This window comes from Diadema antillarum, unplaced genomic scaffold (genome assembly GCF_040938485.1).
Source record: "Diadema antillarum isolate AM-2024a unplaced genomic scaffold, OU_Dant_1.0 seq00000300_RagTag, whole genome shotgun sequence".
Lineage (NCBI taxonomy): Eukaryota > Metazoa > Echinodermata > Echinoidea > Diadematoida > Diadematidae > Diadema > Diadema antillarum.
In genome coordinates, this window is record NW_027271323.1 from 222,098 (window position 1) to 232,813 (window position 10,716).

At 40.7% G+C, this 10,716-nt stretch overlaps 1 pseudogene; it reads left to right on the forward strand.

Annotated features, from left to right (window-relative positions):
* The first annotated feature begins 374 nt into the window (after window positions 1–374).
* On the forward strand, window positions 375–10,445 carry LOC139730250 (ATP synthase subunit beta, mitochondrial-like; annotated as a pseudogene).
* Window positions 10,446–10,716: the final 271 nt, after the last annotated feature.

Consider the following 10,716-nt stretch of genomic DNA (forward strand, 5'->3'; position numbering starts at 1 on the left):
GCTTGTGTGTAAGCCCCGTTTTATCGAGAAAACCCCGTTTCTGAAACATTTTTCTCGATTGCATTTCATTGTTATTTGAATCAACTACATTAAAATACTCAAACGTATAACACATTGCTGCAACTTACCAAATTGATGTTGAATGCATGTTTTTTCCACTGTATATCGACGTCGATCGCAAAGAATTTTTTCAATGTTTGGCACGCACAGGTAGAAAACAACGGTTCATTTCACGCGCTGCCAAAAATATCGATAATCGCATTGGATCAGCTGGGGCCAATGGGAATGAAGATCTTCGGTCACATGATCAATTGACCTTTTCTTGCCGAAGTTCTCCGAGTCCTTCCGATATTTGCCGGCGCCGCATGCGTGACCCCTGGCAAGAATTCAGACATCGCCATGTTTAGCAGGGTGGCAAGAACGTGTTTTTCGGCTGTAAAAGCCGCCAAAACACAATATTCACATTCAGTCTTAACACAGACGAGTAGAACATGGCTACCTACTGCAACATGTAACAGTAAGTGGACGAAATTTATTGAATTTATGTGTATCATGTCACTTAAGTTTATGGATCGGGAACACTGCCGGCAAGATACATGTAGTGTGAGAGATGTGCCGCATGCATGCATGCATATGGGGATCAGTACATGTGTTGCATTGCAATTTGTTGGCAGACGTGCCCGCCCGTCGCGTACAGTACAGTGGCTGCATTGCCACCGGACCAGTTTTATAAGAGCTGAACCCCAGCTGTGAAATTTCCCTTTCTTTTTTTTTCATTTACCAAAATTTTGGCGCTAGTGTGCTTTTGTACCTGTTTGTCAATTGATCTCCAAACATTCACAAAACAGGACAAATGTGAAACTCGCTCTAAAATATCCGGCCAAATATCCAACATTACAACAAGAGTGCGAGTGCAAAATCAGTGGCAACAGCCATTTGAATATTTGCATCTGAGTGAGATCCAAGTCTAGTGAAATGGAATTTTCACCGTTTAATATTAAGCCACTTTTACACGTGTCGCAATCTGACGATTGCAGCTAGTTTGCTCTGTGATAAATGCATCGCACAGAGGCAGTTGCAGTTTTCAATGGTTTTCAACGCATCACACTCATGTCATACAAAATGCGCAGCGTTCGATCTGAATGTTAACGTTGAACACGTTAGTGATCTCAAAGCAAAGCGCAGCGACCAGAGCAAGAAGTTCTGTCGACTATAGTGTCTTTAAAAAGATTTTTTTTGCCTTTCTTTCCGCGAGTACCGAGTCGCATTAGCAGTTGATTGAGGTTGTTGGGACTGTTGTTCATGTGTGTGCGAATGAAAGAAGATTGTGAAAAAAAAATGTGGTTATAAGACAAGAGTACAAGAATATAAAGGGAAAAGCAAGGATAGGCCCTAGGTGAGGGGAGGGGGGAAGGATATGAAAGGAGGGATACTAAAATGGTAAACCCGGAAAAATGAAACAAAAGGTTTACAAAATAAAAAGTAAATACACTTAAAAATAACAATGAAAGATAAGGTAAGGAAAGAAAGAAGAGAAACTTATTTTATAAAGAAAAGAAAGGGAGAGATGGATATGTTTGAAAAGAAAAGAAAGCAAAGAAATAAAGATTAAAAAAAAACACTGGGTAGAATAATGAAATGAGAGATGAATCAAAAGTGTAATTGGACCACATCTAGGCCATGTAGGGTCTGGAGTCTAGTGCATTGAATTTAGCTGTATTGTTATAAGTTCTTCATAGACTTTGATTTCCAGTGGTCAGTCAGTTTGGTGTTAAGTCACTCCCAAACCCCAAAAGTCAAAATTCATGCATATTCCACCCAACTATTGGTACTTTGTACCTAACCATGGAAAACTGTTGCTACATTTACATTGACTTTGAACGTTTCCTAAAACGTGTAAAATCAGTAACTACATATAGCAAAATGTTTATCTGATGAAAATCTTATTCTGTTCAAAACTTCAGAATTTTTATAGAACTTTATGATCAAACCCATTTGTTGCCCCTACGTACCTGTAGATGAGAACTCTGCAACTGTTCATTATATAACAGTAGTAGAATCTAGATCAGTCTAAATCAACAGTGTGAGTATTTCGGGAATTTCACAAATCTTCCTATTTTTTATGAAAAGCTCACATTTCCCCTGACCCATTGCTGAGATATACCATGGAAAATATTGTTTTCTGAAAATTTAGACATTTTTGTGAAATTTGCATCATGTGGAAAATGTGGTTCTGAGGAAAAAAGAAAAAGATGACATCAAGCAGACATATTGTTGTGACTCTGGCATCAAAAACAATTAGTCATTTTTTTTTTTCATTGAAAGTCATGAATTTTCTTCAATTGACGCATGTCTCTTGGTTGAAAACTTCAGGAAGTTTGTCTTTACAGAATGACATCGACTAATAACTAATCAGAGTGACAAAAAGGAAAAAAAAAAATCGAAGTCATGCTGATCTGAAAAATACTGTGATTGGCTGTGTACAAACTTACATCTCGATGTGAAAGGTGTTACAGAACATGAAATGAAGAGTAAAGAAATAGTTCACATGAAGCTAGCCCAGAGAGAAATTTTGAATGTAGTGAATAAATTTGAAGTGTAGCAGAGGTTTGCAAATGCATGTACCAAGATGACATAAGTTCATTTAGGGTAGCAAGAAATACCTGTAATTTCCCAACTGTGCCACTACAAACAAACAAACTAACTAACAACAGCCAAAAACAAACAAACACCCCCCCCCTCAAAAAAACAAAAACAAAACAAAACAAAAAGCAAAACAACAAACAAAAACACCACAAACAAACAAACTGAGTAATTACATGTGTGGTTTTCATGGCAATTTATGTATTGCTTGCATGTTACAGGAAGAACATATGCTGCTGAGCCCAAGGCAGCAGCATCAACTCCCAGGGGAAAAGTCGTTGCTGTCATGGTGCTGTGGTCGACGTCCAGTTCGATGATGATCTCCCTCCCATCCTCAATGCCCTGGAAGTCCAGGGCCTGGTCAAGCAGATTAGTTCTCGAAGTTGCACAGCATCTTGGTGAGGCAAGCAAGAAGTGTTCTCTTATTTGAACAGAAAATCCAAACCAGTGTAATGATTAGTTCATAATTTAATTTTCCCCCTGTTTCTGAAGCCGTTACTAAACCTTGCTCTCAGGCGCAATGTCTATTTTGAAAGAAAGATATTATTCAGAGGGGTGAAAGCGCTCAGGTTTTGAGTTTCTTCAGTTTGTCTCCCTCTACAAATGAAAATTTGTTAAGATCGCAACATGCTGATCAATGTCTATTTTGATACATCTGTTGTGAATTTTTAGTGTGTCTTCCTCATTGCTTATTTTAAAGTCGGCAAGTTCTCGAATTCATAGAATCACACTGACTAATAACATATACTAGTAGTGTGATTACGCGTACAAGGGTGGATTTAGAGACTGCTGAGTTGATTACTGTTGCAAAAGGGTGTGAATTATTCTCCTGTTGATGTGAACTTTTAATGACTTCTGTAAGTATGTTTGAAGATAGAATAAGCCAGTGATATGTTTTTGTGTCTTCCTTCATCTGTCTTTCTGTTTGTCCCTTTCTTTTTTAAAGATTTTTAGAAAGTTTTGTTGATAATGTGGTTTTGACAATATTTTTGGAAGCTAGAAATTAAGATCTTGAATCTTCCTCTTCATCTCCAGGTGAGAGCACAGTGAGGACCATTGCCATGGACGGTACCGAGGGTCTGGTCCGAGGCCAGGCCTGCGTCGATACAGGCAGCCCCATCAGCATCCCCGTCGGCCCCGAGACGCTGGACGCATCATCAACGTCATTGGTGAACCCATTGATGAGAGAGGACCAATCCCAACAGAGAGGTGCTTATATTCTTGGCATACATGACATGATATCAATAGCATTCATGCAGCTCTTCCTGTTGAAATTGAAAAGGCTGATGACATAAATTGATGCTTGGGGTTCAAGACTTAATATGAAATGGTCTTGGGTCATGCAGGCTTTTCATGTTGTCAGCAACAAACTTGTCAATATTTTGTATTTAGACAGTAGCTTATATTTTTGAAGTCTGTGTATCTTAGTCCGATCGTCTGTCTGAAAAAAAAAAACAAAAGCTGGAATACAGTAACATGACTTTAAAGAATGTTCTGCCCCCACCTCCTCCCCCACAAAAAATAATTGTGAATTGTATTGTTCTTAGTTTCTATAATTTCTTTATACTGTAAACACAATATTTTTGCGGCATGAAATTTTCGCGAGTTGCCTTCAACATTCAATGCATGTAGTGTAGACAAGATTTTTAGCGTGCATTTAATTTTGTGAAACTCGGCTCTCGCGATATTTGCGAAATTAAATTGCACGCGAACATTCCTCGTTTTAAAGCAATCTGAAAATGCTTAGTGTTTTCTTTATGTGGTGTAAAATGGGAATGTTCATGCATGTGAAATTGATAGGTGGCTGTATATCAAATACTGGGTTTAGTAGACTGGAGAAACAATGTGTTGACCTTCCTTCATCTTGTGTTTATTTTAATCACAGGAGAGCAGCTATCCACGCAGAAGCCCCAGAGTTTGTTGAGATGAGTGTAGCACAGGAAATCCTTGTCACGGGAATCAAGGTCGTTGATTTACTCGCCCCCTACGCCAAGGGAGGAAAGATCGGTAAGTATTTTCAGACTCAATGTCTTTATCTCTGATGGAAAATGGTATTCTATGCATAACCTATGTTTGTGAGTTGTGTTTTTCATGTTGTCCGGCCACCTGCGCATTATTTTGCCATGATGATGAGTTAGAAGCCTAGAAGTTTTCAGTGAAACTAGATACAATCTACAAAACTAAGTGAGGAGATTTGGGGGTCGTAAGACAAGAGTTGGAAGATATTCAGAGGTAGATGCCATGGCCTGATGTGCTATGCAATATCAGTATTCATGGGGTGCTATACTTGCGATTCATTCCTTGCTCTCAGGACTCTTTGGTGGAGCTGGAGTCGGAAAGACTGTACTGATCATGGAACTGATCAACAATGTGGCCAAGGCCCACGGAGGTTACTCCGTGTTTGCCGGTGTCGGCGAGCGAACCCGCGAGGGCAACGATCTGTACCACGAGATGATTGAAGGATGGTGTCATCTCCCTCAAGGATGACACATCAAAGGTTGGTCATCGTTGTTCCTTTATCTACAAAAACTAAATTGAGTTAGAGAATTTTTCATTACCACTTTTTGCAGTGGGAAGACTTGGTAAAAGCTTGGTGATAAAAATTCTGTCACATTGGAAATCACAGATGCTATCATGTAATATTGGAAAGATGTAGTGTATGAGGAAATAATACTGTGATGTGTTTGAATTAATCTTCCGAATGGTTCTGTGTATTTCACAAATCTTTTGCCATGAACAGTCAAGTCACTTTCATTGTGGCCAAGAGCCAAAATGCTGATAGCTTAGTAGAGCAGCCTGTAGAAAAATTTATTGGTGTTTAGTAGATTTTGCAAGTTGTCTCTTTTTGATTTAGAGTCAGCATAGCAAGCCAATATTTTTATACCTTCCACTTATCACAGGGTGCAATTTTTGCTAGCTTTACTCACTACCTAGAAAAGCACGGAAGTGAATGTTACATGGGTGTAGAATACAATAGTCATGAAACTATTCCTCACTCACACAGTGTGATGCTGTGTGTACATGCATGTAATGTATGTATTTACAAAGGAATTTCTGTGTCCCCTTATAGGTGGCGCTTGTGTACGGTCAGATGAACGAGCCCCCCGGTGCCCGTGCCCGTGTTGCCTTGACTGGACTGACCGTTGCCGAGTACTTCCGTGACCAGGAGGGACAGGATGTGTTGCTCTTCATTGACAACATCTTCCGCTTCACCCAGGCTGGTTCAGAGGTCAGTGTCCTTGTTGTCCCCGCCGAACGAGTTCGAGCAGGGGACTATGAAACGGGCTCCGTACGTGTGTGTGTCCGTGTGTCCGTCCGTCCGTCTGTCCGTCCGTCCGTGTGTCCGTGTGTCCGTGTGTGCGTCCGTGTGTGATCAAAATCTTCAATTTGCTACTTCTCTGTCATTTATGAACCAATTTTGATTCTGTTTGCTTTATATGATAGCACTACATGGGAGCTTTGAAACTTCTACACAGAATTTCAGTCGTGACCTTTGACCTTGACCTTTGACCTATATTGTACATTTTGCTACAAAATGCTACTCCTTCGCCATTTCTAACCCGATTTCGATTCCGTTTGCTTTATGTGATGGCACTAGGTAAGGGCTTCAAAACTTCTACACAGAATTTTGACCTTTGACTTCTTTGACCTTTGACCTTGATTTTTTGACCTATATTGTACATTTTGCTACAAAATGCTACTCCTTCGCCATTTCTAACCCGATTTCGATTCCGTTTGCTTTATGTGATGGCACTAGGTGAGGGCTTCAAAACTTCTACACAGAATTTTGACCTTTGACTTCTTTGACCTTTGACCTTGATTTTTGACCTATATTGTACATTTTGCTACGAAATGCTACTCCTTCGCCATTTTTAACCCGATTTCGATTCCGTTTGCTTTATATGATGGCACTAGTTGAGGGCTTCAAAACTTCTACACAGAATTTTGACCTTTGACTTCTTTGACCTTTGACCTTGATTTTTGACCTATATTGTGCATTTTGCTACAGAATGCTACTCCTTCGCCATTTCTAACCCGATTTCGATTCCGTTTGCTTTATGTGATAGCACTAGATGAGGGCTTCAAAATTTCTACACAGAATTTTGACCTTTGTCTTCTTTGACCTTTGACCTTGATTTTTGACCTATATTGTACATTGGCTACAAAATGCTACTCCTTCGCCATTTCTAACCCAATTTCGATTCCATTTGCTTTATGTGATGGCACTAGGTGAGGGCTTCAAAACTTCTACACAGAATTTTGACCTTTGACTTCTTTGACCTTTGACCTTGATTTTTTACCTATATTGCACATTTTGTTACAAAATGCTACTTCCGGCGGGGACATATGTTACGCACCGCGTAATTTCTACTTTTCCTTGTATGAAGATATTCAGAAGGTCATGGGTTCAATCCCTGTGGATATTGCACTAGGAACAACTTCTTTACTATGTCGCTTCTCTTCACCTTGGAGCAAATGAGGATTCAGATGATGATATGATGTTTAGGCATGCTTCCTAGAAGCAGCCTAGAGTGCCACTTTGTGACGTTGCTTACAAAAGTGAACATTGAATATATCCAGTGAATTGGGGATACAATTGTAAAGTTCTCTATGCTATAAGTGCAGACAATAATAGAAGCATTATGCAAGATACATGAAACAAGTATTACAAATGTAATAGCCCTATGTTGGCTGCGTGCAATCTTTTCTACATGTTCTACCAGACTTTCCCTTTATTGTTCCAGATATACATGCAGGTTAATTGCATGTTATGATTATGTGCTTGGTTCATGTTGAAGGAAAGAAAAAAAAAAGGATGTGCTTTTAGTTGTCCTTCAAGAAATTCTGTGCCGAAAGAATGAAATTACATGCTGTATTCATCATCAGAAGAAAAACCCCCCAAAAACACAATATGTAATTTGTATTGTAATTGGATTGGAGACATGAGCTATTCTGTTACAGTCAGTGTGTATTTGAATGGTTTTATGGAAATGATGCAAAAAGAATTCTCCTTCGATATGGCATCACATACTTATCCCTTGAACATTTGCAAAACCTGGAGTCATTGAGGTTAGTGTTGATTACCCAAGTTCATCTTTTCATACTGTGTGTGTGTAGGTGTCTGCCCTGCTGGGTCGTATCCCCTCTGCTGTGGGTTACCAGCCCACTCTGGCCACTGACATGGGTACCATGCAGGAACGTATCACCACCACCAAGAAGGGATCCATCACATCTGTGCAGGTGAGTTTACATTTACAATGACTGGACTCTTCATTAGGCACAATTTGATCGCTCTTTATCTTACCAAGAGGCATTGCATATTACTGAGTTAGTAGTTCCATAGAAACCTACTGATGAGCAAAACTTTTTTTTTAATTTGAATAAATACGCAGTACCTGCTAGTACAAGTATAAGGTATAAGAACAAAGGCTATTGGACAAGTTTGGTGGTCAAGTCGACTTGATGCCTGTCTGGCAATCAGGAGGTCATGGGTTCGAGTCCCACTGGAGTATGTATGCCCATGATATATATCATGGCTATTACTCTAAACATTAAATAGTTTTGTGTGGATTGATGTCAATTAAGACAAATGCAATAAATACTTTGGCCAGTTTGCATAGGAGTAATGACTCGTGTTTGTTTGTCTTTAGGACATGCAATGATATTTGGCTTGTGCTGTCTACTCTGCATAAGCTGAAGTCACACCAGTTGTATTTCTTGTCTGAGTTGAAGTCAATTGCCAGACTTCAGAAGTATGAAACATGATTTTCTCTCTGCCACCGCCACCAGGCCATCTATGTGCCCGCTGATGATCTGACTGATCCTGCTCCGGCCACCACCTTCGCTCACTTGGACGCCACCACCGTGCTGTCCCGTGGTATCGCTGAGCTGGGAATCTACCCCGCTGTCGACCCTCTTGACTCTACCTCCCGTATCATGGACCCCAACGTCGTCGGAGAGCGCCATTATGCCATCGCTCGTGGTGTGCAGAAGATCTTGCAGGTACTGGCATGAATGTTTACGAGTTTTGTGGACCCCCCCCCCCCCAGCAATTAAGGAATTTTTTCATAGAGGTCCATTTGTAGTGCAAGTGTTGTACAGGAATTCAATACCTACACTTGACTTTCCTGTAGAATTGAATCTTCTGTATTTGGATTGTACACAGAAACATGTAAGAACATCATAGAAGATTGGATTGTTTTCTTTTGAGGTAGTTGAAAAAATACAGAGTAAAATTAGCACTGCTAGCAAGATCAGACACTGAAAAGCCTGAAATGCACAACCATATGAGAAGTGCGGTATGTGAATATGTCGACAGAGGCTACTAGTGAGGAAAGGTCAGCATGGAAATATTGCTCTTCAGAACTGCTTGCCTAGTCCATCACTTCTCCCACCTTGTTCCTTTCCCTCTACAGGACAACAAGACCCTGCAGGACATCATCGCTATCCTGGGTATGGACGAGTTGTCTGAGGATGACAAGCTGACCGTGGCCCGCGCCAGGAAGATCCAGCGCTTCCTGTCCCAGCCCTTCCAGGTGGCCGAGGTGTTCACAGGCAGCCCTGGCAAGCTGGTCACCCTGGAGGAGACCATCAAGGGATTCGAGATGATCATCGCAGGTGAGTGATTGACACCCTCCCCTCCCCCTTCTCCTCCCTCCTCCAACTCCTGTTTCTCCTCTCCCACTCTTCTGATCATGTGGTCGAGAGGTTTTCTGTAAAGTGAATGCTGTATGTGCCATATATTTTTACAGCGTTTTTATTATTTTCGCTGGTCGGGTGCACCTCACAAATTCAACAACACATGAAGATATCAACTCTGATCCTCACATGAATGTGATGTGCAAGAGTTCATTTCTTAGTTCATTACTGTACTCCATTATTGCGAATTTAAGCACCACAAAATTGTCAAGATGTCCCGATTCAAACAAAAAATTGGACTCATTAAATGTGTGGTGCATGGAGTATGGTGCTCCGCAGATCCCATGAAGAATACACGTATGTATGTCAGTGCTCGGAAGTAGACAGAATATATAGGGATGTATGAGTGCAAATAACTGTATATTTCAGTCAAGTCTCAGGAGATGCATGGCCTTTTTATGCCTTCACTACAAAGTATCGCCAGAGACATTATTTTCAAGGCTTGAATTGTAATTTGCAACAAATTGTGATCAACTGAAAAGCAGATGGGCTATTTGCCAGAAAAAAATGCCATTGCTGTAATTTCTTTTAGTCTTCTTGGAACTCGCAAATTGCATAGCGTGACTGATTCCATTCACATGGGTTCATGATATTGGGGGAAATTTGGAGGGGTGTGACATGATCGCAGGATGATGCTAAACATGACCATCTCATCTGGTGCTGAAAGCAGAAAATGCATTTCTATTCTTAGTCTGCTTCCAAGGTTAGGTTATGTGTGCCATCAGAATTCACTCAAGCTTGATTTGTTGATGCCGCAATATACTGCCATCTGCGAAAGACTAGATTTACAAGAAAAATTGTTAGTGTAGTGAAAAGGGCGAGGAAAGTCTTTCTGGTTTTCAGAGGAGAAAATGAAAATGTGTGTGCAGTCTTGGTATGATTGTGGAGCAGTAGTTTCCCAGACCTATTTGTCGGCTTCAAGACGTACTCGTCTCTTCTATTACTTGCAGGTGAGCTGGACCATCTACCCGAGGTCGCTTTCTACATGGTAGGCAACGTCGACGAGGTTTCCGAGAAGGCCAACAGGCTAGCCGAAGAACAGTCCTAAGAAAGTCCCAAGACTCTTAAACTATAGCCCCAGGGCACCTGCCTGAAATGTCTCCCTTCATAGACAGTAATTCTGGGCAAGTCTCCCTATCCGCCCTTAGTGTTGGGGGCACCAAAGAAGAGAATTTATATTGTGAAATTTATAAGTTATAGTTCGACTTTCTTGATGGGAAAACAAAAAAAGATGATGGAAAAGATATTCCAATCCCAAGCCTGTGTTGACTCACTTGTAGTGAAATGTGTTTGCTAATCTGTCACAACTGACTTGCAGTTTGTAAATTTGAAAAACGGTGTTCTCTCTTTTCCAGCATTGGTGTATTATGTGAA